Genomic DNA, 27391 nt, shown 5'->3' with positions numbered 1-27391 from the left:
GAATCGGTATGAGAGGTCAGAGCCAGAAGCAATATGAAAGGTCAGAACCGGAATCAGTATGAGAGGTCAGAGCCAGAATCGGTATGAGAGGTCAGAGCCAGAATCAGTATGAGAGGTCAGAGCCAGAATCAGTCTGAGAGGTCAGAGCCAGAATCAGTATGAGAGGTCAGAGCCAGAATCAGTCTGAGAGGTCAGAGCCAGAATCAGTCTGAGAGGTCAGAGCCAGAATCGGTATGAGAGGTCAGAGCCAGAATCGGTATGAGAGGTCAGAGCCAGAAGCAGTATGAAAGGTCAGAACCGGAATCAGTATGAGAGGTCAGAGCCAGAATCAGACTGAGAGGTCAGAGCCAGAATCGGTATGAGAGGTCAGAGCCAGAATCAGACTGAGAGGTCAGAGCCAGAATTTGTATGAGAGGTCAGAGCCAGAATCATTCTGAGAGGTCAGAGCCAGAATCGGTATGAGAGGTCAGAGCCAGAAGCAGTATGAGAGGTCAGAGCCAGAATCAGTATGAGAGGTCAGAGCCCGGAATTAGACTGAGAGGTCAGAGCTGGAATCAGACTGAGAGGTCAGAGCCAGAATCAGACTGAGAGGTCAGAGCCAGAATCAGTGTGAGAGGTCAGAGCCAGAATCAGTGTGAGAGGTCAGAGCCAAAATCAGTGTGAGAGGTCAGAGCCAGAATCAGTATGAGAGGTCAGAGCCAGAATTTGTATGAAAGGTCAGAACCGGAATCAGTATGAGAGGTCAGAGCCAGAATCAGTATGAGAGTTCAGAGCCAGAATCAGACTGAGAGGTCAGAGCCAGAATCAGTCTGAGAGGTAAGAGCCAGAATCAGTCTGAGAGGTCAGAGCCAGAATCAGTCTGAGAGGTCAGAGCCGGAACCGGTAGAAGAGGTCAGAGCCAGAAGCAGTATGAGAGGTCAGAGTCAGAATCAATATGAGAGGTCAGAGCCCGGAATTAGACTGAGAGGTCAGAGCCAAAATCAGTATGAGAGACCAGAGCCAGAATCAGTCTGAGAGGTCAGAGCCAGAATAGGTATGAGAGGTCAGAGCCAGAAGCAGTATGAGAGGTCAGAGCCAGAATAAGTATGAGAGGTCAGAGCCAGAATCGGTATGAGAGGTCAGAGCCAGAATCAGACAGATAGGTCAGAGCCAGAATCAGTATGAGAGGTCAGAGCCAGAATCAGACTGAGAGGTCAGAGCCAGAATTTGTATGAGAGGTCAGAGCCAGAATCAGTCTGAGAGGTCAGAGCCAGAATCGGTATGAGAGGTCAGAGCCAGAATCGGTATGAGAGGTCAGAGCCAGAAGCAGTATGAAAGGTCAGAACCGGAATCAGTATGAGAGGTCAGAGCCAGAATCAGACTGAGAGGTCAGAGCCAGAATTTGTATGAGAGGTCAGAGCAAGAATCAGACAGAGAGGTCAGAGCCAGAATCAGTATGAGAGGTCAGAGCCAGAATCGGTATGAGAGGTCAGAGCCAGAATCAGACAGAGAGGTCAGAGCCAGAATCAGTATGAGAGGTCAGAGCCAGAATCAGACTGAGAGGTCAGAGCCAGAATTTGTATGAGAGGTCAGAGCCAGAATCAGTCTGAGAGGTCAGAGCCAGAATCGGTATGAGAGGTCAGAGCCAGAATCGGTATGAGAGGTCAGAGCCAGAAGCAGTATGAAAGGTCAGAACCGGAATCAGTATGAGAGGTCAGAGCCAGAATCAGACTGAGAGGTCAGAGCCAGAATCGGTATGAGAGGTCAGAGCCAGAATCAGACTGAGAGGTCAGAGCCAGAATTTGTATGAGAGGTCAGAGCCAGAATCAGTCTGAGAGGTCAGAGCCAGATTCGGTATTAGAGGTCAGAGCCAGAAGCAGTATAAGAGGTCAGAGCCAGAATCAGTATGAGAGGTCAGAGCCAGAATCAGACTGAGAGGTCAGAGCCAGAATTTGTATGAGAGGTCAGAGCCAGAATCAGTCTGAGAGGTCAGAGCCAGAATCGGTATGAGAGGTCAGAGCCAGAATCGGTATGAGAGGTCAGAGCCAGAAGCAGTATGAAAGGTCAGAACCGGAATCAGTATGAGAGGTCAGAGCCAGAATCAGACTGAGAGGTCAGAGCCAGAATCGGTATGAGAGGTCAGAGCCAGAATCAGACTGAGAGGTCAGAGCCAGAATTTGTATGAGAGGTCAGAGCCAGAATCAGTCTGAGAGGTCAGAGCCAGATTCGGTATTAGAGGTCAGAGCCAGAAGCAGTATGAGAGGTCAGAGCCAGATTCTGTCTGAGAGGTCAGAGCCAGAATCAAACTCAGAGCTCAGAGCCAGAATCAGTCTGAGAGGTCAGAGCCAGAATCGGTATGAGAGGTCAGAACCAGAATCATTGTGACAGGTCAGAGCCAGAATCAGTGTGACAGGTCAGAGCCAAAATCAGTGTGAGAGGTCAGAGCCAGAATCAGTATGAGAGGTCAGAGCCAGAATTTGTATGAAAGGTCAGAACCGGAATCAGTATGAGAGGTCAGAGCCAGAATCAGACTGAGAGGTCAGAGCCAGAATCAGTGTGAGAGGTCAGAGCCAGAATCAGTGTGACAGGTCAGAGCCAAAATCAGTGTGAGAGGTCAGAGCCAGAATCAGTATGAGAGGTCAGAGCCAGAATTTGTATGAAAGGTCAGAACCGGAATCAGTATGAGAGGTCAGAGCCAGAATCAGACTGAGAGGTCAGAGCCAGAATCAGTCTGAGAGGTAAGAGCCAGAATCAGTCTGAGAGGTCAGAGCCAGAATCAGTCTGAGAGGTCAGAGCCGGAACCGGTAGAAGAGGTCAGAGCCAGAATAGGTATGAGAGGTCAGAGCCAGAAGCAGTATGAGAGGTCAGAGCCAGAATAAGTATGAGAGGTCAGAGCCAGAATCGGTATGAGAGGTCAGAGCCAGAATCAGACAGATAGGTCAGAGCCATAATAAGTATGAGAGGTCAGAGCCAGAATCAGACTGAGAGGTCAGAGCCAGAATTTGTATGAGAGGTCAGAGCCAGAATCAGTCTGAGAGGTCAGAGCCAGAATCGGTATGAGAGGTCAGAGCCAGAATCGGTATGAGAGGTCAGAGCCAGCAGCAGTATGAAAGGTCAGAACCGGAATCAGTATGAGAGGTCAGAGCCAGAATCAGACTGAGAAGTCAGAGCCAGAATTTGTATGAGAGGTCAGAGCCAGAATCAGTCTGAGAGGTCAGAGCCAGAATCGGTATGAGAGGTCAGAGCCAGAATTAGTATTAGAGGTCAGAGCCAGAATCAGTCTGAGAGGTCAGAGCCAGAATCAGTATGAGAGGTCAGAGCCAGAAGCAGTATGAGAGGTCAGAGCCAGAATCAGTGTGAGAGGTCAGAGCCAGAATCAGTCTGAGAGGTCAGAGCCAGAATCAGTCTGAGAGGTAAGAGCCAGAATCAGTCTGAGAGGTCAGAGCCAGAATCAGTCTGAGAGGTCAGAGCCGGAACTGGTATAAGAGGTCAGAGCCAGAAGCAGTATGAGAGGTCAGAGTCAGAATCAATATGAGAGGTCAGAGCCCGGAATTAGACTGAGAGGTCAGAGCCGGAATCAGACTGAGAGGTCAGAGCCAGAATCAGACTGAGAGGTCAGAGCCAGAATCAGTCTGAGAGGTCAGAGCCAGAATCAGTGTGAGAGGTCCGAGCCAGAATCAGTCTGAGAGGTCAGAGCCAGAATCAGTATGAGAGGTCAGAGCCAGAATCAGTATGAGAGGTCAGAGCCAGAATCAGAATGAGAGGTTAGAGCCAGAATTTGTATGAGAGGTCAGAGCCAGAATCAGTCTGAGAGGTCAGAGCCAGAATCAGTCTGAGAGGTCAGAGCCAGAATCGGTATGAGAGGTCAGAGCCAGAAGCAGTATGAAAGGTCGGAGCCAGAATCGGTATGAGAGGTCAGAGCCAGAATCGGTATGAGAGGTCAGAGCAAGAATCGGTATGAGAGGTCAGAGCCAGAATCAGTCTGAAAGGTCAGAGCCAGAATCTGTCTGAGAGGTCAGAGCCAGAATCAGACTGAGAGGTCAGAGCCAGAATCAGACTGAGAGGTCAGAGCCAGAATCAGTCTGAGAGGTCAGAGCCAGAATCAGACTGAGAGGTCAGAGCCAGAATCAGTCTGAGAGGTCAGAGCCAGAATCGGTATGAGAGGTCAGAGCCAGAATCTGTCTGAGAGGTCAGAGCCAGAATCAAACTCAGAGCTCAGAGCCAGAATCAGTCTGAGAGGTCAGAGCCAGAATCGGTATGAGAGGTCAGAACCAGAATCATTGTGAGAGGTCAGAGCCAGAATTAGTATGAGAGGTCAGAGCCAGAATTAGTATGAGAGGTCAGAGCCAGAATCAGTCTGAGAAGACAGAGCCAGAATCAGTCTGAGAGGTCAGAGCCAGAATCAGTATGAGAGGTCAGAGCCAGAAGCAGTATGAGAGGTCAGAGCCAGAATCAGTATGAGAGGTCAAAGCCCGGAATTAGACTGAGAGGTCAGAGCTGTAATCAGACTGAGAGGACAGAGCCAGAATCAGATTGAGAGGTCAGAGCCAAAATCAGTATGAGAGACCAGAGCCAGAATCAGTCTGAGAGGTCAGAGGGAGAATCGGTATGAGAGGTCAGAGCCAGAAGCAGTATGAGAGGTCAGAGCCAGAATCAGTCTGAGAGGTCAGAGCCAGAATCAGTGTGATAGGTCAGAGCCAGAAACAGTCTGAGAGATCAGAGACATAATCAGTGTGAGAGGTCAGAGCCAGAATCAGTATGAGAGGTCAGAGCCAGATTCAGACTGAGAGGTCAGAGCCAGAATCAGTATGAGAGGTCAGAGCCAGAATCAGTATGAGAGGTCAGAGCCAGAATCAGTATGAGAGGTCAGAGCCAGAATCAGACTGAGAGGTCAGAGCCAGAATTTGTATGAGAGGTCAGAGCCAGAATCAGTCTGAGAGGTCAGAGCCAGAATCGGAATGAGAGGTCAGAGCCAGAAGCAATATGAAAGGTCAGAACCGGAATCAGTATGAGAGGTCAGAGCCAGAATCAGTATGAGAGGTCAGAGCCAGAATCGGTATGAGAGGTCAGAGCCAGCATCAGACAGAGAGGTCAGAGCCAGAATCAGTATGAGAGGTCAGAGCCAGAATCAGACTGAGAGGTCAGAGCCAGAATTTGTATGAGAGGTCAGAGCCAGAATCAGTCTGAGAGGTCAGAGCCAGAATCGGTATGAGAGGTCAGAGCCAGAATCGGTATGAGAGGTCAGAGCCAGAAGAAGTATGAGAGGTCAGAACCGGAATCAGTATGAGAGGTCAGAGCCAGAATCAGACTGAGAGGTCAGAGCCAGAATCGGTATGAGAGGTCAGAGCCAGAATCAGACTGAGAGGTCAGAGCCAGAATTTGTATGAGAGGTCAGAGCCAGAATCAGTCTGAGAGGTCAGAGCCAGAATCAGTATGAGAGGTCAGAGCCAGAAGCAGTATGAGAGGTCAGAGCCAGAATCAGTATGAGAGGTCAAAGCCCGGAATTAGACTGAGAGGTCAGAGCTGTAATCAGACTGAGAGGTCAGAGCCAGAATCAGATTGAGAGGTCAGAGCCAAAATCAGTATGAGAGACCAGAGCCAAAATCAGTATGAGAGACCAGAGCCAGAATCAGTCTGAGAGGTCAGAGCCAGAATCGGTATGAGAGGTCAGAACCAGAAGCAGTATGAGAGGTCAGAGCCAAAATCAGTATGAGAGGTCAGAGCCAGAATCGGTATGAGAGGTCAGAGCCAGAAGCAGTATGAGAGGTCAGAGCCAGAATCAGTATGAGAGGTCAGAGCCTGGAATTAGACTGAGAGGTCAGAGCTGGAATGAGACTGAAAGGTCAGAGCCAGAATCAGACTGAGAGGTCAGAGCCAAAATCAGTATGAGAGGCCAGAGCCAGAATCAGTCTGAGAGGTCAGAGCCAGAATCAGTCTGAGAGGTCAGAGGCAGAATCAGTATGAGAGGTCAGAGCTAGAATCAGTATGAGAGGTCAGAGCCAGAATCAGTATGAGAGGTCAGAGCCAGAATCAGTATGAGAGGTCAGAGCCAGAATCAGTATGAGAGGTCAGAGCCAGAATCAGTCTGAGAGGTCAGAGCCAAAATCAGTATGAGAGGACAGAACCAGAAGCAGTATGAAAGGTCAGAGCCGGCATCCATATGATAGGACAGAGCAAGAATCAGTATGAGAGATCAGTGCCAGAATCAGTATGAGAGGTCAGAGCCAGAATCAGTCTGAGAGGTTAGAGCCAGAATCAGTCTGAGAGGTCAGAGCCAGAATAAGTCTGAGAGGTCAGAGCCAGAACCGGTATGAGAGGTCAGAGCCAGAAGCAGTATGAGACGTCAGAGCCAGAATCAATATGAGAGATCAGAACCAGAATCAGTCTGAGAGGTCAGAGCCAGAATCAGTATGAGAGGTCAGAGCAGGAATCAGTCTGAGAGGTCAGAGCCAGAATCAGTATGAGAGGTCAGAGCTGGAATCAGTCTGAGAGGTCAGAGCAAGAAGCAGTATGAGACGTCAGAGTCAGAATCAGTATGAGAGGTTAGAGCCAGAATCAGTCTGAGAGGTCAGAGCCAGAATAAGTCTGAGCGGTCAGAGCCAGAATCAGTATGAGAGGTCAGAGCCAGAATTAGTTTGAGAGGTCAGAGCCAGAATCAGTTTGAGAGGTCAGAGACAGAATTAGTATGAGAGGTCAGAGCCAGAATCAGTCTGAGAGGTCAGAGCCAGAATCGGTATGAGAGGTCAGAGCCAGAAGCAGTATGAAAGGTCAGAACCGGAATCAGTATGAGAGGTCAGAGCCAGATTTAGTCTGAGAGGTCAGAGCCAGAATCAGTATGAGAGGTCAGAGCCAGAATCAGTATGAGAGGTCAGAGCCAGAATCATTATGAGAGGTAAGAGCCAGAATCAGACTGAGAGGTCAGAGCCAGAATTTGTATGAGAGGTCAGAGCCAGAATCAGTCTGAGAGGTCAGAGCCACATTCGGTATGAGAGGTCAGAGCCAGAACCAATATGAGAGGTCAGAGCCAGAAGCAGTATGAGAGGTCAGAGCCAGAATCAGTATGAGAGGTCAGAGCCCGGAATTAGACTGAGAGGTCAGAGCTGTAATCAGACTGAAAGGTCAGAGCCAGAACCAATATGAGAGGTCAGAGCCAGAATCAGTCTGAGAGGTCAGAGCCAAAATCAGTATGAGAGGCCAGAGCCAGAATCAGTCTGAGAGGTCTGAGCCGGAATCAGTATGAGAGGTCAGAGCCAGAATCAGTCTGAGAGGTCTGAGCCAGAATCAGTATGAGAGGTCAGCGCTAGAATCAGTATAAGAGGTCAGAGCCAGAATCGGTATGAGAGGTCAGAGCCAAAATCGGTATGAGAGGTCAGAGCCAGAATCTGTCTGAGAGGTCAGAGCCAGAATCAGACTGAGAGGTCAGAGCCAGAATCAGTCTGAGAGGTCAGAGCCAGAATCAGTATGAGAGGTCAGAGCCAGAATCTGTCTGAGAGGTCAGAACCAGAATCAAACTCAGAGCTCTGAGCCAGAATCAGTCTGAGAAGTCAGAGCCAGAATTAGTATGAGAGGTCAGAGCCAGAATTAGTGTGAGAGGTCAGAGCCAGAATCAGTCTGAGAGGTCAGAGCCAAAATCAGTCTGAGAGGTCAGAGCCAGAATCAGTGTGAGAGGTCCGAGCCAGAATCAGTCTGAGAGGTCAGAGCCAGAATCAGTATGAGAGGTCAGAGCCAGAATCAGTATGAGAGGTCAGAGCCAGAATCAGAATGAGTGGTTATAGCCAGAATTTGTATGACAGGTCAGAGCCAGAATCAGTCTGAGAGGTCAGAGCCAGAATCAGTCTGAGAGGTCAGAGCCAGAATCGGTATGAGAGGTCAGAGCCAGAAGCAGTATGAAAGGTCGGAGCCAGAATCGGTATGAGAGGTCAGAGCCAGAATCTGTCTGAGAGGTCAGAGCCAGAATCAAACTCAGAGCTCAGAGCCAGAATCAGTCTGAGAGGTCAGAGCCAGAATCGGTATGAGAGGTCAGAACCAGAATCATTGTGAGAGGTCAGAGCCAGAATTAGTATGAGAGGTCAGAGCCAGAATTAGTATGAGAGGTCAGAGCCAGAATCAGTCTGAGAAGTCAGAGCCAGAATCAGTCTGAGAGGTCAGAGCCAGAATCAGTATGAGAGGTCAGAGCCAGAAGCAGTATGAGAGGTCAGAGCCAGAATCAGTATGAGAGGTCAAAGCCCGGAATTAGACTGAGAGGTCAGAGCTGTAATCAGACTGAGAGGACAGAGCCAGAATCAGATTGAGAGGTCAGAGCCAAAATCAGTATGAGAGACCAGAGCCAGAATCAGTCTGAGGGGTCAGAGGGAGAATCGGTATGAGAGGTCAGAGCCAGAAGCAGTATGAGAGGTCAGAGCCAGAATCAGTCTGAGAGGTCAGAGCCAGAATCAGTGTGATAGGTCAGAGCCAGAAACAGTCTGAGAGATCAGAGACAGAATCAGTGTGAGAGGTCAGAGCCAGAATCAGTATGAGAGGTCAGAGCCAGAATCAGTATGAGAGGTCAAAGCCAGATTCAGACTGAGAGGTCAGAGCCAGAATCAGTATGAGAGGTCAGAGCCAGAATCAGTATGAGAGGTCAGAGCCAGAATCAGTATGAGAGGTCAGAGCCAGAATCAGACTGAGAGGTCAGAGCCAGAATTTGTATGAGAGGTCAGAGCCAGAATCAGTCTGAGAGGTCAGAGCCAGAATCGGTATGAGAGGTCAGAGCCAGAAGCAATATGAAAGGTCAGAACCGGAATCAGTATGAGAGGTCAGAGCCAGAATCAGTATGAGAGGTCAGAGCCAGAATCGGTATGAGAGGTCAAAGCCAGAATCAGACAGAGAGGTCAGAGCCAGAATCAGTATGAGAGGTCAGAGCCAGAATCAGACTGAGAGGTCAGAGCCAGAATTTGTATGAGAGGTCAGAGCCAGAATCAGTCTGAGAGGTCAGAGCCAGAATCGGTATGAGAGGTCAGAGCCAGAAGAAGTATGAAAGGTCAGAACCGGAATCAGTATGAGAGGTCAGAGCCAGAATCAGACTAAAAGGTCAGAGCCAGAATCGGTATGAGAGGTCAGAGCCAGAATCAGACTGAGAGGTCAGAGCCAGAATTTGTATGAGAGGTCAGAGCCAGAATCAGTCTGAGAGGTCAGAGCCAGAATCAGTATGAGAGGTCAGAGCCAGAAGCAGTATGAGAGGTCAGAGCCAGAATCAGTATGAGAGGTCAAAGCCCGGAATTAGACTGAGAAGTCAGAGCTGTAATCAGACTGAGAGGTCAGAGCCAGAATCAGATTGAGAGGTCAGAGCCAAAATCAGTATGAGAGACCAGAGCCAGAATCAGTCTGAGAGGTCAGAGCCAGAATCGGTATGAGAGGTCAGAACCAGAAGCAGTATGAGAGGTCAGAGCCAAAATCAGTATGAGAGGTCAGAGCCAGAATCGGTATGAGAGGTCAGAGCCAGAAGCAGTATGAGAGGTCAGAGCCAGAATCAGTATGAGAGGTCAAAGCCTGGAATTAGACTGAGAGGTCAGAGCTGGAATGAGACTGAAAGGTCAGAGCCAGAATCAGACTGAGAGGTCAGAGCCAAAATCAGTATGAGAGGCCAGAGCCAGAATCAGTCTGAGAGGTCAGAGCCAGAATCAGTCTGAGAGGTCAGAGGCAGAATCAGTATGAGAGGTCAGAGCTAGAATCAGTATGAGAGGTCAGAGCCAGAATCAGTATGAGAGGTCAGAGCCAGAATCAGTATGAGAGGTCAGAGCCAGAATCAGTATGAGAGGTCAGAGCCAGAATCAGTCTGAGAGGTCAGAGCCAAAATCAGTATGAGAGGACAGAACCAGAAGCAGTATGAAAGGTCAGAGCCGGCATCCGTATGATAGGACAGAGCAAGAATCAGTATGAGAGATCAGTGCCAGAATCAATATGAGAGGTCAGAGCCAGAATCAGTCTGAGAGGTTAGAGCCAGAATCAGTCTGAGAGGTCAGAGCCAGAATAAGTCTGAGAGGTCAGAGCCAGAACCGGTATGAGAGGTCAGAGCCAGAAGCAGTATAAGACGTCAGAGCCAGAATCAATATGAGAGATCAGAACCAGAATCAGTCTGAGAGGTCAGAGCCAGAATCAGTATGAGAGGTCAGAGCAGGAATCAGTCTGAGAGGTCAGAGCCAGAATCAGTATGAGAGGTCAGAGCTGGAATCAGTCTGAGAGGTCAGAGCAAGAAGCAGTATGAGACGTCAGAGTCAGAATCAGTATGAGAGGTTAGAGCCAGAATCAGTCTGAGAGGTCAGAGCCAGAATAAGTCTGAGCGGTCAGAGCCAGAATCAGTATGAGAGGTCAGAGCCAGAATTAGTTTGAGAGGTCAGAGCCAGAATCAGTTTGAGAGGTCAGAGACAGAATTAGTATGAGAGGTTAGAGCCAGAATCAGACTGAGAGATCAGAGCCAGAATCAGTATGAGAGGTCAGAGCCAGAATCATTATGAGAGGTAAGAGCTAGAATCAGACTGAGAGGTCAGAGCCAGAATGTGTATGAGAGGTCAGAGCCAGAATCAGTCTGAGAGGTCAGAGCCACATTCGGTATGAGAGGTCAGAGCCAGAACCAATATGAGAGGTCAGAGCCAGAAGCAGTATGAGAGGTCAGAGCCAGAATCAGTATGAGAGGTCAGAGCCCGGAATTAGACTGAGAGGTCAGAGCTGGAATCAGAATGAAAGGTCAGAACCAGAATTAGACTGAGAGGTCAGAGCCAAAATCAGTATGAGAGGCCAGAGCCAGAATCAGTATGAGAGGTCAGAGCCAGAATCAGTATGAGAGATCAGAGCCAGAATCAGTATGAGAGGTCAGAGCCAGAATAAGTCAGAGAGTCAGAGCCAGAATCAGTCTGAGAGGTCAGAGCCAGAATCAGTCTGAGAGGTCAGAGCCAGAATCAGTCTGAGAGGTCTGAGTCGGAATCAGTATGAGAGGTCAGAGCCAGAATCAGTCTGAGAGATCTGAGCCAGAATCAGTATGAGAGGTCAGAGCTAGAATCAGTATAAGAGGTCAGAGCCAGAATCAGTATGAGAGGTCAGAGCCAAAATCGGTATGAGAGGTCAGAGCCAGAATCTGACTAAGAGGTCAGAGCCAGAATCAGACTGAGAGGTCAGAGCCAGAATCAGTCTGAGAGGTCAGAGCCAGAATCAGTATGAGAGGTCAGAGCCAGAATCTGTCTGAGAGGTCAGAGCCAGAATCAAACTCAGAGCTCAGAGCCAGAATCAGTCTGAGAAGTCAGAGCCAGAATTAGTATGAGAGGTCAGAGCCAGAATTAGTATGAGAGGTCAGAGCCAGAATCAGTCTGAGAGGTCAGAGCCAAAATCAGTCTGAGAGGTCAGAGCCAGAATTGGTATGAGAGGTCAGAGCCAGAAGCAGTATGAGAGGTCAGAGCCAGAATCAATATTAGAGGTCAGAGCCCGGAATGAGACTGAGAGGTCAGAGCCCGGAATGAGACTGAGAGGTCAGAGCCGGAATCAGACTGAGAGGTCAGAGCCAGAATCAGACTGAGAGGTCAGAGCCAGAATCAGCGTGAGAGGTCAGAGCCAGAATCAGCGTGAGAGGTCAGAGCCACAATCAGTGTGAGAGGTCAGAGCCAGAATCAGTCTGAGAGGTCAGAGCCAAAATCAGTGTGAGAGGTCAGAGCCAGAATCAGTCTGAGAGGTCAGAGCCAGAATCAGTGTGAGAGGTCAGAACCAGAATAATTATGAGAGGTCAGAGCCAGAATTAGTATGAGAGGTCAGAGCCAGAATCAGTATGAGAGGTAAGAGCCAGAATCAGACTGAGAGGTCAGAGCCAGAATTTGTATGAGAGGTCAGAGCCAGAATCAGTCTGAGAGGTCAGAGCCACAATCAGTATGAGAGGTCAGAGCCAGAAGCAGTATGAGAGGTCAGAGCCAGAATCAGTATGAGAGGTCAGAGGCCCGGAATTAGACTGAGAGGTCAGAGCAAGAATCAGATTGAGAGGACAGAGCCAAAATCAGTATGAGAGGCCAGAGCCAGAATCAGTATGAGACGTCAGAGCCAGAATCAGTATGAGAGATCAGAGCCAGAATCAGTTTGAGAGGTCAGAGCCAGAATAAGTCAGAGAGTCAGAGCCAGAATCAGTATGAGAGGTCAGAGCCGGAATCAGTCTGAGAGGTCAGAGCTAGAATAAGTATGAGAGGTCAGAGCCAGAATCAGTATGAGAGGTCAGAGCCAGAATCAGTATGAGAGGTCAGAGCCAGAATCAGTATGAGAGGTCAGAGCCAGAATCAGTATGAGAGGTCAGAGCCAGAATCAGTCTGAGAGGTCAGAGCCAGAATCAGTATGAGAGGACAGAACCAGAAGCAGTATGAAAGGTCAGAGCCGGAATCAGTATGAGAGGACAGAGCAAGAATCAGTCTGAGAATTCAGAGCCAGAATCAGCCTGAGAGGTCAGAGCCAAAATCAGTCTGAGAGGTCAGAGCCAGAATCAGTCTGAGAGGTCAGAGCCAGAATCGGTATGAGAGGTCAGAGCCAGAAGCAGTATGAAAGGTCAGAACCGGAATCAGTATGAGAGGTCAGAGCCAGAATCGGTATGAGAGGTCAGAGCCAGAATCTGTCTGAGAGGTCAGAGCCAGAATCAGACTGAGCGGTCAGAGCCAGAATTAGTCTGAGAGGTCAGAGCCAGAATCAGACTGAGAGGTCAGAGCCAAAATCAGTCTGAGAGGTCAGAGCCAGAATCAGTATGAGAGGTCAGAGCCAGAATCGGTATGAGAGGTCAGAGCCAGAATCTGTCTGAGAGGTCAGAGCCAGAATCAGACTGAGCGGTCAGAGCCAGAATTAGTCTGAGAGGTCAGAGCCAGAATCAGACTGAGAGATCAGAGCCAGAATCAGTGTGAGAGGTCAGAGCCAGAATCAGTGTGAGAGGTTAGAGCCAGAATCAGACTGAGAGATCAGAGCCAGAATCAGTATGAGAGGTCAGAGCCAGAATCATTATGAGAGGTAAGAGCTAGAATCAGACTGAGAGGTCAGAGCCAGAATTAGTATGAGAGGTCAGAGCCAGAATTAGTATGAGAGGTCAGAGCCAGAATCAGTCTGAGAGGTCAGAGCCAAAATCAGTCTGAGAGGTCAGAGCCAGAATTGGTATGAGAGGTCAGAGCCAGAAGCAGTATGAGAGGTCAGAGCCAGAATCAATATTAGAGGTCAGAGCCCGGAATGAGACTGAGAGGTCAGAGCCCGGAATGAGACTGAGAGGTCAGAGCCGGAATCAGACTGAGAGGTCAGAGCCAGAATCAGACTGAGAGGTCAGAGCCAGAATCAGCGTGAGAGGTCAGAGCCAGAATCAGCGTGAGAGGTCAGAGCCACAATCAGTGTGAGAGGTCAGAGCCAGAATCAGTCTGAGAGGTCAGAGCCAAAATCAGTGTGAGAGGTCAGAGCCAGAATCAGTCTGAGAGGTCAGAGCCAGAATCAGTGTGAGAGGTCAGAACCAGAATAATTATGAGAGGTCAGAGCCAGAATCAGTATGAGAGGTCAGAGGCCCGGAATTAGACTGAGAGGTCAGAGCAAGAATCAGATTGAGAGGACAGAGCCAAAATCAGTATGAGAGGCCAGAGCCAGAATCAGTATGAGACGTCAGAGCCAGAATCAGTATGAGAGATCAGAGCCAGAATCAGTCTGAGAGACCAGAGCCAGAATCTGTATGACAGGCCAGAGCAGGAATCAGACTGAGAGGTCCGAGCCGGAATCAGACTGAGAGGTCAGAGCCGGAATCAGTATGAAAGATCAGAACCAGAATCAGTATGAGACGTCAGAGCCAGAATCAGTATGAGACGTCAGAGCCAGAATCAGTCTGAGAGGTCAGAGCCAGAATCAGTTTGAGAGGTCAGAGCCAGAATTAGTATGAGAGGTCAGAGCCAGAATCAGTTTGAGAGGTCAGAGCCAGAATCAGTCTGAGAGGTCAGAGCCGGAATCAGTATGAGAGGTCAGAGCTAGAATCAGTATGAGAGGTCAGAGCCAGAATCAGTATGAGAGGTCAGAGCCAGTATCGGTATGAGAGGTCAGAGCCAGAATCAGTATGAGAGGTCAGAGCCAGAATCAGTATGAGAGGTCAGAGCCCGGAATCAGACTGAGAGGTCAGAGCCGGAATCAGACTGAGTGGTCAGAGCCAGAATCAGACTGAGAGGTCAGAGCCGGAATTAGTATGAGAGGTCAGAGTCTTAATCAGTCTGAGAGGTCAGAGCCAGAATCAGTATGAGAGGACAGAACCAGAAGCAGTATGAAAGGTCAGAGCCGGCATCAGTATGAGAGGACAGAGCAAGAATCAGTCTGAGAATTCAGAGCCAGAATCAGCCTGAGAGGTCAGAGCCAGAATCAGTCTGAGAAGTCAGAGCCAGAATCAGTCTGACAATTCAGAGCCAGAATCAGAATGAGAGGTCAGAGCCATAATCTGTATGACAGGCCAGAGCAGGAATAGGACTGAGAGGTCCGAGCCGGAATCAGTATGAAAGATCAGAACCAGAATCAGTCTGAGAGGTCAGAGCCAGAATCAGTAAGAGACGTCAGAGCCAGAATCAGTATGAGACGTCAGAGCCAGAATCAGTCTGAGAGGTCAGAGCCAGAATCAGTTTGAGAGGTCAGAGCCAGAATTAGTATGAGAGGTCAGAGCCAGAATCAGTTTGACAGGTCAGAGCCAGAATCAGTCTGAGAGGTCAGAGCCAGAATCAGTATGAGAGGTCAGAGCTAGAATCAGTATTAGAGGTCAGAGCCAGAATCTGTATGAGAGGTCAGAGCCAGAATCGGTATGAGAGGTCAGAGCCAGAATCAGTATGAGAGGTCAGAGCCAGAATCAGTATGAGAGGTCAGAGCCCGGAATCACACTGAGAGGTCAGAGCCGGAATCAGACTGAGAGGTCAGAGCCAGAATCAGACTGAGAGGTCAGAGCCGGAATTAGTATGAGAGGTCAGAGTCGGAATCAGTCTGAGAGGACAGAGCCAGAATCAGTATGAGAGGACAGAACCAGAAGCAGTATGAAAGGTCAGAGCCGGAATCAGTATGAGAGGACAGAGCAAGAATCAGAATGAGAGATCAGTGCCAGAATCAGTATGAGAGGTCAGAGCCAGAATCAGTCTGAGAATTCAGAGCCAGAATCAGTCTGAGAATTCAGAGCCAGAATCAGTATGAGAGGTCAGAGCCAGAATCAGTATGAGAGGACAGAACCAGAATCAGTCTGAGAATTCAGAGCCAGAATCAGTCTGAGAATTCAGAGCCAGAATCAGTATGAGAGGTCAGAGCCAGAATCAGTATGAGAGGTCAGAGCCAGAATCAGTATGAGAGGTCAGAGTCAGAATCAGTCTGAATGGTCAGAGCCAGAATCAGTATGAGAGGACAGAACCAGAAGCAGTATGAAAGGTCAGAGCCGGCATCAGTATGAGAGGACAGAGCAAGAATCAGTCTGAGAATTCAGAGCCAGAATCAGCCTGAGAGGTCAGAGCCAGAATCAGTCTGAGAAGTCAGAGCCAGAATCAGTCTGACAATTCAGAGCCAGAATCAGAATGAGAGGTCAGAGCCAGAATCTGTATGACAGGTCAGAGCCAGAATCAGACTGAGAGGTCAGAGCCGGAATTAGTATGAGAGGTCAGAGTCGGAATCAGTCTGAGAGGACAGAGCCAGAATCAGTATGAGAGGACAGAACCAGAATCAGTATGAAAGGTCAGAGCCAGAATCAGTATGAGAGGTCAGAGCCAGAATCAGTCTGAGAATTCAGAGCCAGAATCAGTCTGAGAATTCAGAGCCAGATTTAGACTGAGAGGTCAGAGCCAGAATCAGTATGAGAGGTCAGAGCCAGAATTAGTATGAGAGGTAAGAGCCAGAATCAGTCTGAGAGGTCAGAGCCACAATCGGTATGAGAGGTCAGAGCCAGAAGCAGTATGAGAGGTCAGAGCCAGAATTAGTATGAGAGGTAAGAGCCAGAATCAGTCTGAGAGGTCAGAGCCACATTCGGTATGAGAGGTCAGAGCCAGAATCAGTATGCGAGGTCAGAGCCCGGAATTAGACTGAGAGGTCAGAGCCAGAATCAGACTGAGAGGTCAGAGCCAGAATCAGTGTGAGAGGTCAGAGCCACAATCAGTCTGAGAGGTCAGAGCCAGAATCAGTATGAGAGGTCAGAGCCAGAATCAGTATGAGAGGTCAGAGCCAGAATCAGACTGAGAGGTCAGAGCCAGAATCAGTATGAGAGGTCAGAGCCAGAATTAGTATGAGAGGTAAGAGCCAGAATCAGTCTGAGAGGTCAGAGCCACAATCGGTATGAGAGGTCAGAGCCAGAAGCAGTATGAGAGGTCAGAGCCAGAATCAGTATGAGAGGTCAGAGCCCGGAATTAGACTGAGAGGTCAGAGCCAGAATCAGACTGAGAGGTCAGAGCCAAAATCAGTATGAGAGGCCAGAGCCAGAATCAGTATGAGAGGTCAGAGCCAGAATCAGTATGAGAGGACAGAACCAGAAGCAGTATGATAGGTCAGAGCCGGAATCAGTATGAGAGGACAGACCCAGAATCAGTATGAGAGGACAGAACCAGAATCAGTCTGAGAATTCAGAGCAAAAATCAGTCTGAGAATTCAGAGCCAGAATCAGTATGAGAGGTCAGAGCCAGAATCAGTATGAGAGGTCAGAGCCAGAATCAGTATGAGAGGTCAGAGTCAGAATCAGTCTGAGAGGTCAGAGCCAGAATCAGTATGAGAGGACAGAACCAGAAGCAGTATGAAAGGTCAGAGCCGGCATCAGTATGAGAGGACAGAGCAAGAATCAATCTGAGAATTCAGAGCCAGAATCAGCCTGAGAGGTCAGAGCCAGAATCAGTCTGAGAAGTCAGAGCCAGAATCAGTCTGAAAATTCAGAGCCAGAATCAGAATGAGAGGTCAGAGCCAGAATCAGTCTGAGAGATCAGAGCCAGAATTTGTATGACAGGCCAGAGCAGGAATCAGACTGAGAGGTCCGAGCCGGAATCAGTATGAAAGATCAGAACCAGAATCAGTCTGAGAGGTCAGAGCCAGAATCAGTATGAGATGTCAGAGCCAGAATCAGTCTGAGAGGTCAGAGCCAGAATCAGTTTGAGAGGTCAGAGCCAGAATTAGTATGAGAGGTCAGAGCCAGAATCAGTTTGAGAGGTCAGAGCCAGAATCAGTCTGAGAGGTCAGAGCCGGAATCAGTATGAGATGTCAGAGCTAGAATAAGTATGAGAGGTCAGAGCCAGAATCAGTATAAGAGGTCAGAGCCAGAATCGGTATGAGAGGTCAGAGCCAGAATCAGTATGAGAGGTCAGAGCCAGAATCAGTATGAGAGGTCAGAGCCCGGAATCACACTGAGAGGTCAGAGCCGGAATCAGACTGAGAGGTCAGAGCCAGAATCAGACTGAGAGGTCAGAGCCGGAATTAGTATGAGAGGTCAGAGTCGGAATCAGTCTGAGAGGTCAGAGCCAGAATCAGTATGAGAGGACAGAACCAGAAGCAGTATGAGAGGTCAGAGCCAGAATCAGTATGAGAGGTCAGAGCCAGAATCAGTATGAGAGGTCAGAGTCAGAATCAGTCTGAATGGTCAGAGCCAGAATCAGTATGAGAGGACAGAACCAGAAGCAGTATGAAAGGTCAGAGCCGGCATCAGTATGAGAGGACAGAGCAAGAATCAGTCTGAGAATTCAGAGCCAGAATCAGCCTGAGAGGTCAGAGCCAGAATCAGTCTGAGAAGTCAGAGCCAGAATCAGTCTGACAATTCAGAGCCAGAAGCAGTATGAGAGGTCAGAGCCAGAATCAGTATGAGAGGTCAGAGCCCGGAATTAGACTGAGAGGTCAGAGCCAGTATCAGACTGAGAGGTCAGAGCCAAAATCAGTATGAGAGGCCAGAGCCAGAATCAGTATGAGAGGTCAGAGCCAGAATCAGTATGAGAGGACAGAACCAGAAGCAGTATGATGGGTCAGAGCCGGAATCAGTATGAGAGGACAGACCCAGAATCAGTATGAGAGGACAGAACCAGAATCAGTCTGAGAATTCAGAGCAAAAATCAGTCTGAGAATTCAGAGCCAGAATCAGTATGAGAGGTCAGAGCCAGAATCAGTATGAGAGGTCAGAGCCAGAATCAGTATGAGAGGTCAGAGTCAGAATCAGTCTGAGAGGTCAGAGCCAGAATCAGTATGAGAGGACAGAACCAGAAGCAGTATGAAAGGTCAGAGCCGGCATCAGTATGAGAGGACAGAGCAAGAATCAGTCTGAGAATTCAGAGCCAGAATCAGCCTGAGAGGTCAGAGCCAGAATCAGTCTGAGAAGTCAGAGCCAGAATCAGTCTGACAATTCAGAGCCAGAATCAGAATGAGAGGTCAGAGCCAGAATCAGTCTGAGAGATCAGAGCCAGAATCTGTATGACAGGCCAGAGCAGGAATCAGACTGAGAGGTCCGAGCCGGAATCAGTATGAAAGATCAGAACCAGAATCAGTCTGAGAGGTCAGAGCCAGAATCAGTATGAGATGTCAGAGCCAGAATCAGTATGAGACGTCAGAGCCAGAATCAGTCTGAGAGGTCAGAGCCAGAATCAGTTTGAGAGGTCAGAGCCAGAATTAGTATGAGAGGTCAGAGCCAGAATCAGTTTGAGAGGTCAGAGCCAGAATCAGTATGAGATGTCAGAGCTAGAATAAGTATGAGAGGTCAGAGCCAGAATCAGTATAAGAGGTCAGAGCCAGAATCGGTATAAGAGGTCAGAGCCAGAATCAGTATGAGAGGTCAGAGCCAGAATCAGTATGAGAGGTCAGAGCCCGGAATCACACTGAGAGGTCAGAGCCGGAATCAGACTGAGAGGTCAGAGCCGGAATTAGTATGAGAGGTCAGAGTCGGAATCAGTCTGAGAGGTCAGAGCCAGAATCAGTATGAGAGGACAGAACCAGAAGCAGTATGAGAGGTCAGAGCCAGAATCAGTATGAGAGGTCAGAGCCAGAACCAGTATGAGAGGTCAGAGTCAGAATCAGTCTGAATGGTCAGAGCCAGAATCAGTATGAGAGGACAGAACCAGAAGCAGTATGAAAGGTCAGAGCCGGCATCAGTATGAGAGGACAGAGCAAGAATCAGTCTGAGAATTCAGAGCCAGAATCAGCCTGAGAGGTCAAAGCCAGAATCAGTCTGAGAAGTCAGAGCCAGAATCAGTCTGACAATTCAGAGCCAGAATCAGAATGAGAGGTCAGAGCCAGAATCTGTATGACAGGTCAGAGCCAGAATCAGACTGAGAGGTCAGAGCCGGAATTAGTATGAGAGGTCAGAGTCGGAATCAGTCTGAGAGGACAGAGCCAGAATCAGTATGAGAGGACAGAACCAGAATCAGTATGAAAGGTCAGAGCCAGAATCAGTATGAGAGGTCAGAGCCAGAATCAGTCTGAGAATTCAGAGCCAGAATCAGTCTGAGAATTCAGAGCCAGAATCAGACTGAGAGGTCAGAGCCAGAATCAGTATGAGAGGTCAGAGCCAGAATTAGTATGAGAGGTAAGAGCCAGAATCAGTCTGAGAGGTCAGAGCCACAATCGGTATGAGAGGTCAGAGCCAGAAGCAGTATGAGAGGTCAGAGCCAGAATTAGTATGAGAGGTAAGAGCCAGAATCAGTCTGAGAGGTCAGAGCCACATTCGGTATGAGAGGTCAGAGCCAGAATCAGTATGCGAGGTCAGAGCCCGGAATTAGACTGAGAGGTCAGAGCCAGAATCAGACTGAGAGGTCAGAGCCAGAATCAGTGTGAGAGGTCAGAGCCACAATCAGTCTGAGAGGTCAGAGCCAGAATCAGTATGAGAGGTCAGAGCCAGAATCAGTATGAGAGGTCAGAGCCAGAATCAGACTGAGAGGTCAGAGCCAGAATCAGTATGAGAGGTCAGAGCCAGAATTAGCATGAGAGGTAAGAGCCAGAATCAGTCTGAGAGGTCAGAGCCACAATCGGTATGAGAGGTCAGAGCCAGAAGCAGTATGAGAGGTCAGAGCCCGGAATTAGACTGAGAGGTCAGAGCCAGAATCAGACTGAGAGGTCAGAGCCAAAATCAGTATGAGAGGCCAGAGCCAGAATCAGTATGAGAGGTCAGAGCCAGAATCAGTATGAGAGGACAGAACCAGAAGCAGTATGATAGGTCAGAGCCGGAATCAGTATGAGAGGACAGACCCAGAATCAGTATGAGAGGACAGAACCAGAATCAGTCTGAGAATTCAGAGCAAAAATCAGTCTGAGAATTCAGAGCCAGAATCAGTATGAGAGGTCAGAGCCAGAATCAGTATGAGAGGTCAGAGCCAGAATCAGTATGAGAGGTCAGAGTCAGAATCAGTCTGAGAGGTCAGAGCCAGAATCAGTATGAGAGGACAGAACCAGAAGCAGTATGAAAGGTCAGAGCCGGCATCAGTATGAGAGGACAGAGCAATAATCAGTCTGAGAATTCAGAGCCAGAATCAGCCTGAGAGGTCAGAGCCAGAATCAGTCTGAGAAGTCAGAGCCAGAATCAGTCTGACAATTCAGAGCCAGAAGCAGTATGAGAGGTCAGAGCCAGAATCAGTATGAGAGGTCAGAGCCCGGAATTAGACTGAGAGGTCAGAGCCAGTATCAGACTGAGAGGTCAGAGCCAAAATCAGTATGAGAGGCCAGAGCCAGAATCAGTATGAGAGGTCAGAGCCAGAATCAGTATGAGAGGACAGAACCAGAAGCAGTATGATGGGTCAGAGCCGGAATCAGTATGAGAGGACAGACCCAGAATCAGTATGAGAGGACAGAACCAGAATCAGTCTGAGAATTCAGAGCAAAAATCAGTCTGAGAATTCAGAGCCAGAATCAGTATGAGAGGTCAGAGCCAGAATCAGTATGAGAGGTCAGAGCCAGAATCAGTATGAGAGGTCAGAGTCAGAATCAGTCTGAGAGGTCAGAGCCAGAATCAGTATGAGAGGACAGAACCAGAAGCAGTATGAAAGGTCAGAGCCGGCATCAGTATGAGAGGACAGAGCAAGAATCAGTCTGAGAATTCAGAGCCAGAATCAGCCTGAGAGGTCAGAGCCAGAATCAGTCTGAGAAGTCAGAGCCAGAATCAGTCTGACAATTCAGAGCCAGAATCAGAATGAGAGGTCAGAGCCAGAATCAGTCTGAGAGATCAGAGCCAGAATCTGTATGACAGGCCAGAGCAGGAATCAGACTGAGAGGTCCGAGCCGGAATCAGTATGAAAGATCAGAACCAGAATCAGTCTGAGAGGTCAGAGCCAGAATCAGTATGAGATGTCAGAGCCAGAATCAGTATGAGACGTCAGAGCCAGAATCAGTCTGAGAGGTCAGAGCCAGAATCAGTTTGAGAGGTCAGAGCCAGAATTAGTATGAGAGGTCAGAGCCAGAATCAGTTTGAGAGGTCAGAGCCAGAATCAGTATGAGATGTCAGAGCTAGAATAAGTATGAGAGGTCAGAGCCAGAATCAGTATAAGAGGTCAGAGCCAGAATCGGTATAAGAGGTCAGAGCCAGAATCAGTATGAGAGGTCAGAGCCAGAATCAGTATGAGAGGTCAGAGCCCGGAATCACACTGAGAGGTCAGAGCCGGAATCAGACTGAGAGGTCAGAGCCGGAATTAGTATGAGAGGTCAGAGTCGGAATCAGTCTGAGAGGTCAGAGCCAGAATCAGTATGAGAGGACAGAACCAGAAGCAGTATGAGAGGTCAGAGCCAGAATCAGTATGAGAGGTCAGAGCCAGAACCAGTATGAGAGGTCAGAGTCAGAATCAGTCTGAATGGTCAGAGCCAGAATCAGTATGAGAGGACAGAACCAGAAGCAGTATGAAAGGTCAGAGCCGGCATCAGTATGAGAGGACAGAGCAAGAATCAGTCTGAGAATTCAGAGCCAGAATCAGCCTGAGAGGTCAAAGCCAGAATCAGTCTGAGAAGTCAGAGCCAGAATCAGTCTGACAATTCAGAGCCAGAATCAGAATGAGAGGTCAGAGCCAGAATCTGTATGACAGGTCAGAGCCAGAATCAGACTGAGAGGTCAGAGCCGGAATTAGTATGAGAGGTCAGAGTCGGAATCAGTCTGAGAGGACAGAGCCAGAATCAGTATGAGAGGACAGAACCAGAATCAGTATGAAAGGTCAGAGCCAGAATCAGTATGAGAGGTCAGAGCCAGAATCAGTCTGAGAATTCAGAGCCAGAATCAGTCTGAGAATTCAGAGCCAGAATCAGACTGAGAGGTCAGAGCCAGAATCAGTATGAGAGGTCAGAGCCAGAATTAGTATGAGAGGTAAGAGCCAGAATCAGTCTGAGAGGTCAGAGCCACAATCGGTATGAGAGGTCAGAGCCAGAAGCAGTATGAGAGGTCAGAGCCAGAATTAGTATGAGAGGTAAGAGCCAGAATCAGTCTGAGAGGTCAGAGCCACATTCGGTATGAGAGGTCAGAGCCAGAATCAGTATGCGAGGTCAGAGCCCGGAATTAGACTGAGAGGTCAGAGCCAGAATCAGACTGAGAGGTCAGAGCCAGAATCAGTGTGAGAGGTCAGAGCCACAATCAGTCTGAGAGGTTAGAGCCAGAATCAGTATGAGAGGTCAGAGCCAGAATCAGTATGAGAGGTCAGAGCCAGAATCAGACTGAGAGGTCAGAGCCAGAATCAGTATGAGAGGTCAGAGCCAGAATTAGCATGAGAGGTAAGAGCCAGAATCAGTCTGAGAGGTCAGAGCCACAATCGGTATGAGAGGTCAGAGCCAGAAGCAGTATGAGAGGTCAGAGCCCGGAATTAGACTGAGAGGTCAGAGCCAGAATCAGACTGAGAGGTCAGAGCCAAAATCAGTATGAGAGGCCAGAGCCAGAATCAGTATGAGAGGTCAGAGCCAGAATCAGTATGAGAGGACAGAACCAGAAGCAGTATGATAGGTCAGAGCCGGAATCAGTATGAGAGGACAGACCCAGAATCAGTATGAGAGGACAGAACCAGAATCAGTCTGAGAATTCAGAGCAAAAATCAGTCTGAGAATTCAGAGCCAGAATCAGTATGAGAGGTCAGAGCCAGAATCAGTATGAGAGGTCAGAGCCAGAATCAGTATGAGAGGTCAGAGTCAGAATCAGTCTGAGAGGTCAGAGCCAGAATCAGTATGAGAGGACAGAACCAGAAGCAGTATGAAAGGTCAGAGCCGGCATCAGTATGAGAGGACAGAGCAAGAATCAGTCTGAGAATTCAGAGCCAGAATCAGCCTGAGAGGTCAGAGCCAGAATCAGTCTGAGAAGTCAGAGCCAGAATCAGTCTGACAATTCAGAGCCAGAATCAGAATGAGAGGTCAGAGCCAGAATCAGTCTGAGAGATCAGAGCCAGAATCAGTCTGAGAGATCAGAGCCAGAATCTGTATGACAGGCCAGAGCAGGAATCAGACTGAGAGGTCCGAGCCGGAATCAGTATGAAAGATCAGAACCAGAATCAGTCTGAGATGTCAGAGCCAGAATCAGTATGAGATGTCAGAGCCAGAATCAGTATGAGACGTCAGAGCCAGAATCAGTCTGAGAGGTCAGAGCCAGAATCAGTTTGAGAGGTCAGAGCCAGAATTAGTATGAGAGGTCAGAGCCAGAATCAGTTTGAGAGGTCAGAGCCAGAATCAGTCTGAGAGGTCAGAGCCGGAATCAGTATGAGATGTCAGAGCTAGAATAAGTATGAGAGGTCAGAGCCAGAATCAGTATAAGAGGTCAGAGCCAGAATCGGTATGAGAGGTCAGAGCCAGAATCAGTATGAGAGGTCAGAGCCAGAATCAGTATGAGAGGTCAGAGCCCGGAATCACACTGAGAGGTCAGAGCCGGAATCAGACTGAGAGGTCAGAGCCAGAATCAGACTGAGAGGTCAGAGCCGGAATTAGTATGAGAGGTCAGAGTCGGAATCAGTCTGAGAGGTCAGAGCCAGAATCAGTATGAGAGGACAGAACCAGAAGCAGTATGAAAGGTCAGAGCCAGAATTAGTATGAGAGGTCAGAGCCAGAATCAGTATGAGAGATCAGTGCCAGAATCAGTATAAGAGGTCAGAGCCAGAATCAGTCTGAGAATTCAGAGCCAGAATCAGTCTGAGAATTCAGAGCCAGAATCAGTATGAGAGGTCAGAGCCAGAATCAGTATGAGAGGTCAGAGCCAGAATCAGTATGAGAGGTCAGAGCCAGAATCAGTCTGAGAGGTCAGAGCCAGAATCAGTATGAGAGGACAGAACCAGAAGCAGTATGAAAGGTCAGAGCAGGCATCAGTATGAGAGGACAGAGCAAGAATCAGTCTGAGAATTCAGAGCCAGAATCAGCCTGAGAGGTCAGAGCCAGAATCAGTCTGAGAGATCAGAGCCAGAATCAGTCTGACAATTCAGAGCCAGAATCAGAATGAGAGGAAAGAGCCAGAATCAGTCTGAGAGATCAGAGCCAGAATCTGTATGACAGGCCAGAGCAGGAATCAGACTGAGAGGTCTGAGTCGGAATCAGACTGAGAGGTTAGAGCCGGAATCAGTATGAAAGATCAGAACCAGAATCAGTCTGAGAGGTCAGAGCCAGAATCAGCATGAGACGTCAGAGCCAGAATCAGTATGAGACGTCAGAGCCAGAATCATTCTGAGAGGTCAGAGCCAGAATTAGTATGAGAGGTCAGAGCCAGAATCAGTTTGAGAGGTCAGAGCCAGAATCAGTTTGAGAGGTCAGAGCCAGAATCAGTCTGAGAGGTCAGAGCCGGAATCAGTATGAGAGGTCAGAGCTAGAATCAGTATGAGAGGTCAGAGCTAGAATCAGTATGAGAGGTCATAGCCAGAATCGGTATGAGAGGTCAGAGCCAGAATCAGTATGAGAGGTCAGAGCCAAAATCAATATCAGAGGTCAGAGCCCGGAATCAGACTGAGAGGTCAGAGCCGGAATCAGACTGAGAGGTCAGAGCCAGAATCAGACTGAGAGGTCAGAGCCAGAATTAGTATGAGAGGTCAGAGTCGGAATCAGTCTGAGAGGTCAGAGCCAGAATCAGTATGAGAGGACAGAACCAGAAGCAGTATGAAAGGTCAGAGCCGGATTTAGAATGAGAGGACAGAGCAAGAATCAGTATGAGAGATTAGTGCCAGAATCAGTATGAGAGGTCAGAGCTAGAATCAGTATGAGAGGTCAGAGCCAGAATCAGTATGAGAGGTCAGAGCCAGAATCGGTATGAGAGGTCAGAGCCAGAATCAGTATGAGAGGTCAGAGCCAGAATCAGTATGAGAGGTCAGAGCCCGGAATCAGACTGAGAGGTCAGAGCCGGAATCAGACTGAGAGGTCTGAGCCAGAATCAGACTGAGAGGTCAGAGCCAGAATTTGTATGAGAGGTCAGAGCCAGAATCAGACTGAGAGGTCAGAGCCAAAATCAGTATGAGAGGCCAGAGCCAGAATCAGTATGAGAGGTCAGAGCCAGAATCAGTTAGAGAGGTCAGAGCCAGAATAAATCAGAGAGTCAGAGCCAGAATCAGTCTGAGAGGTCAGAGCCAGAATCAGTCCGAGAGGTCAGAGCCAGATTCAGTCTGAGAGGTCAGAGCCGGAATCAGTATGAGAGGTCAGAGCTAGAAACAGTATGAGAGGTCAGAGTCAGAATCAGTATGAGAGGTCAGAGCCAGAATCGGTATGAGAGGTCAGAGCCAGAATTAGTATGAGAGGTCAGAGCCAGAATCAGTATGAGAGGTCAGAGCCCGGAATAAGACTGAGAGGTCAGAGCCGGAATCAGACTGAGAGGTCAGAGCCAGAATCAGACTGAGAGGTCAATGCCGGAATTAGTATGAGAGGTCAGAGTCGGAATCAGTCTGAGAGGTCAGAGCCAGAATCAGTATGAGAGGACAGAACCAGAAGCAGTATGATAGGTCAGAGCCGGAATCAGTATGAGAGGACATAGCCAGAATCAGTATGAGAGGACAGAACCAGAATCAGTCTGAGAATTCAGAGCCAAAATCAGTCTGAGAATTCAGAGCCAGAATCAGTATGAGAGGTCAGAGCCAGAATCAGTATGAGAGGTCAGAGCCAGAATCAGTATGAGAGGTCAGAGTCAGAATCAGTCTGAGAGGTCAGAGCCAGAATCAGTATGAGAGGACAGAACCAGAAGCAGTATGAAAGGTCAGAGCCGGCATCAGTATGAGAGGACAGAGCAAGAATCAGTCTGAGAATTCAGAGCCAGAATCAGCCTGAGAGGTCAGAGCCAGAATCAGTCTGAGAAGTCAGAGCCAGAATCAGTCTGACAATTCAGAGCCAGAATCAGAATGAGAGGTCAGAGCCAGAATCTGTATGAGACGTCAGAGCCAGAATCAGTATGAGACGTCAGAGCCAGAATCAGTCTGAGAGGTCAGAGCCAGAATCAGTTTGAGAGGTCAGAGCCAGAATTAGTATGAGAGGTCAGAGCCAGAATCAGTTTGACAGGTCAGAGCCAGAAAAAGTCTGAGAGGTCAGAGCCGGAATCAGTATGAGAGGTCAGAGCTAGAATCAGTATGAGAGGTCAGAGCCAGAATCTGTATGAGAGGTCAGAGCCAGAATCGGTATGAGAGGTCAGAGCCAGAATCAGTATGAGAGGTCAGAGCCAGAATCAGTATGAGAGGTCAGAGCCCGGAATCACACTGAGAGGTCAGAGCCGGAATCAGACTGAGAGGTCAGAGCCAGAATCAGACTGAGAGGTCAGAGCCGGAATTAGTATGAGAGGTCAGAGTCGGAATCAGTCTGAGAGGACAGAGCCAGAATCAGTATGAGAGGACAGAGCAAGAATCAGAATGAGAGATCAGTGCCAGAATCAGTATGAGAGGTCAGAGCCAGAATCAGTCTGAGAATTCAGAGCCAGAATCAGTCTGAGAATTCAGAGCCAGAATCAGTATGAGAGGTCAGAGCCAGAATCAGTCTGAGAATTCAGAGCCAGAATCAGTCTGAGAATTCAGAGCCAGAATCAGTATGAGAGGTCAGAGCCAGAATCAGTATGAGAGGTCAGAGCCAGAATCAGTATGAGAGGTCAGAGTCAGAATCAGTCTGAATGGTCAGAGCCAGAATCAGTATGAGAGGACAGAACCAGAAGCAGTATGAAAGGTCAGAGCCTGCATCAGTATGAGAGGACAGAGCAAGAATCAGTCTGAGAATTCAGAGCCAGAATCAGCCTGAGAGGTCAGAGCCAGAATCAGTCTGAGAAGTCAGAGCCAGAATCAGTCTGACAATTCAGAGCCAGAATCAGAATGAGAGGTCAGAGCCAGAATCTGTATGACAGGTCAGAGTCAGAATCAGACGGAGAGGTCAGAGCCGGAATTAGTATGAGAGGTCAGAGTCGGAATCAGTCTGAGAGGACAGAGCCAGAATCAGTATGAGAGGACAGAACCAGAAGCAGTATGAAAGGTCAGAGCCGGAATCAGTATGAGAGGACAGAGCAAGAATCAGTATGAGAGATCAGTGCCAGAATCAG

The sequence above is a fragment of the Leptodactylus fuscus genome, chromosome 2 (assembly GCF_031893055.1).
Source record: "Leptodactylus fuscus isolate aLepFus1 chromosome 2, aLepFus1.hap2, whole genome shotgun sequence".
NCBI lineage: Eukaryota > Metazoa > Chordata > Amphibia > Anura > Leptodactylidae > Leptodactylus > Leptodactylus fuscus.
The sequence above is the reverse complement of the archived record's forward strand: the minus strand, read 5'-3'. Positions refer to the sequence as shown.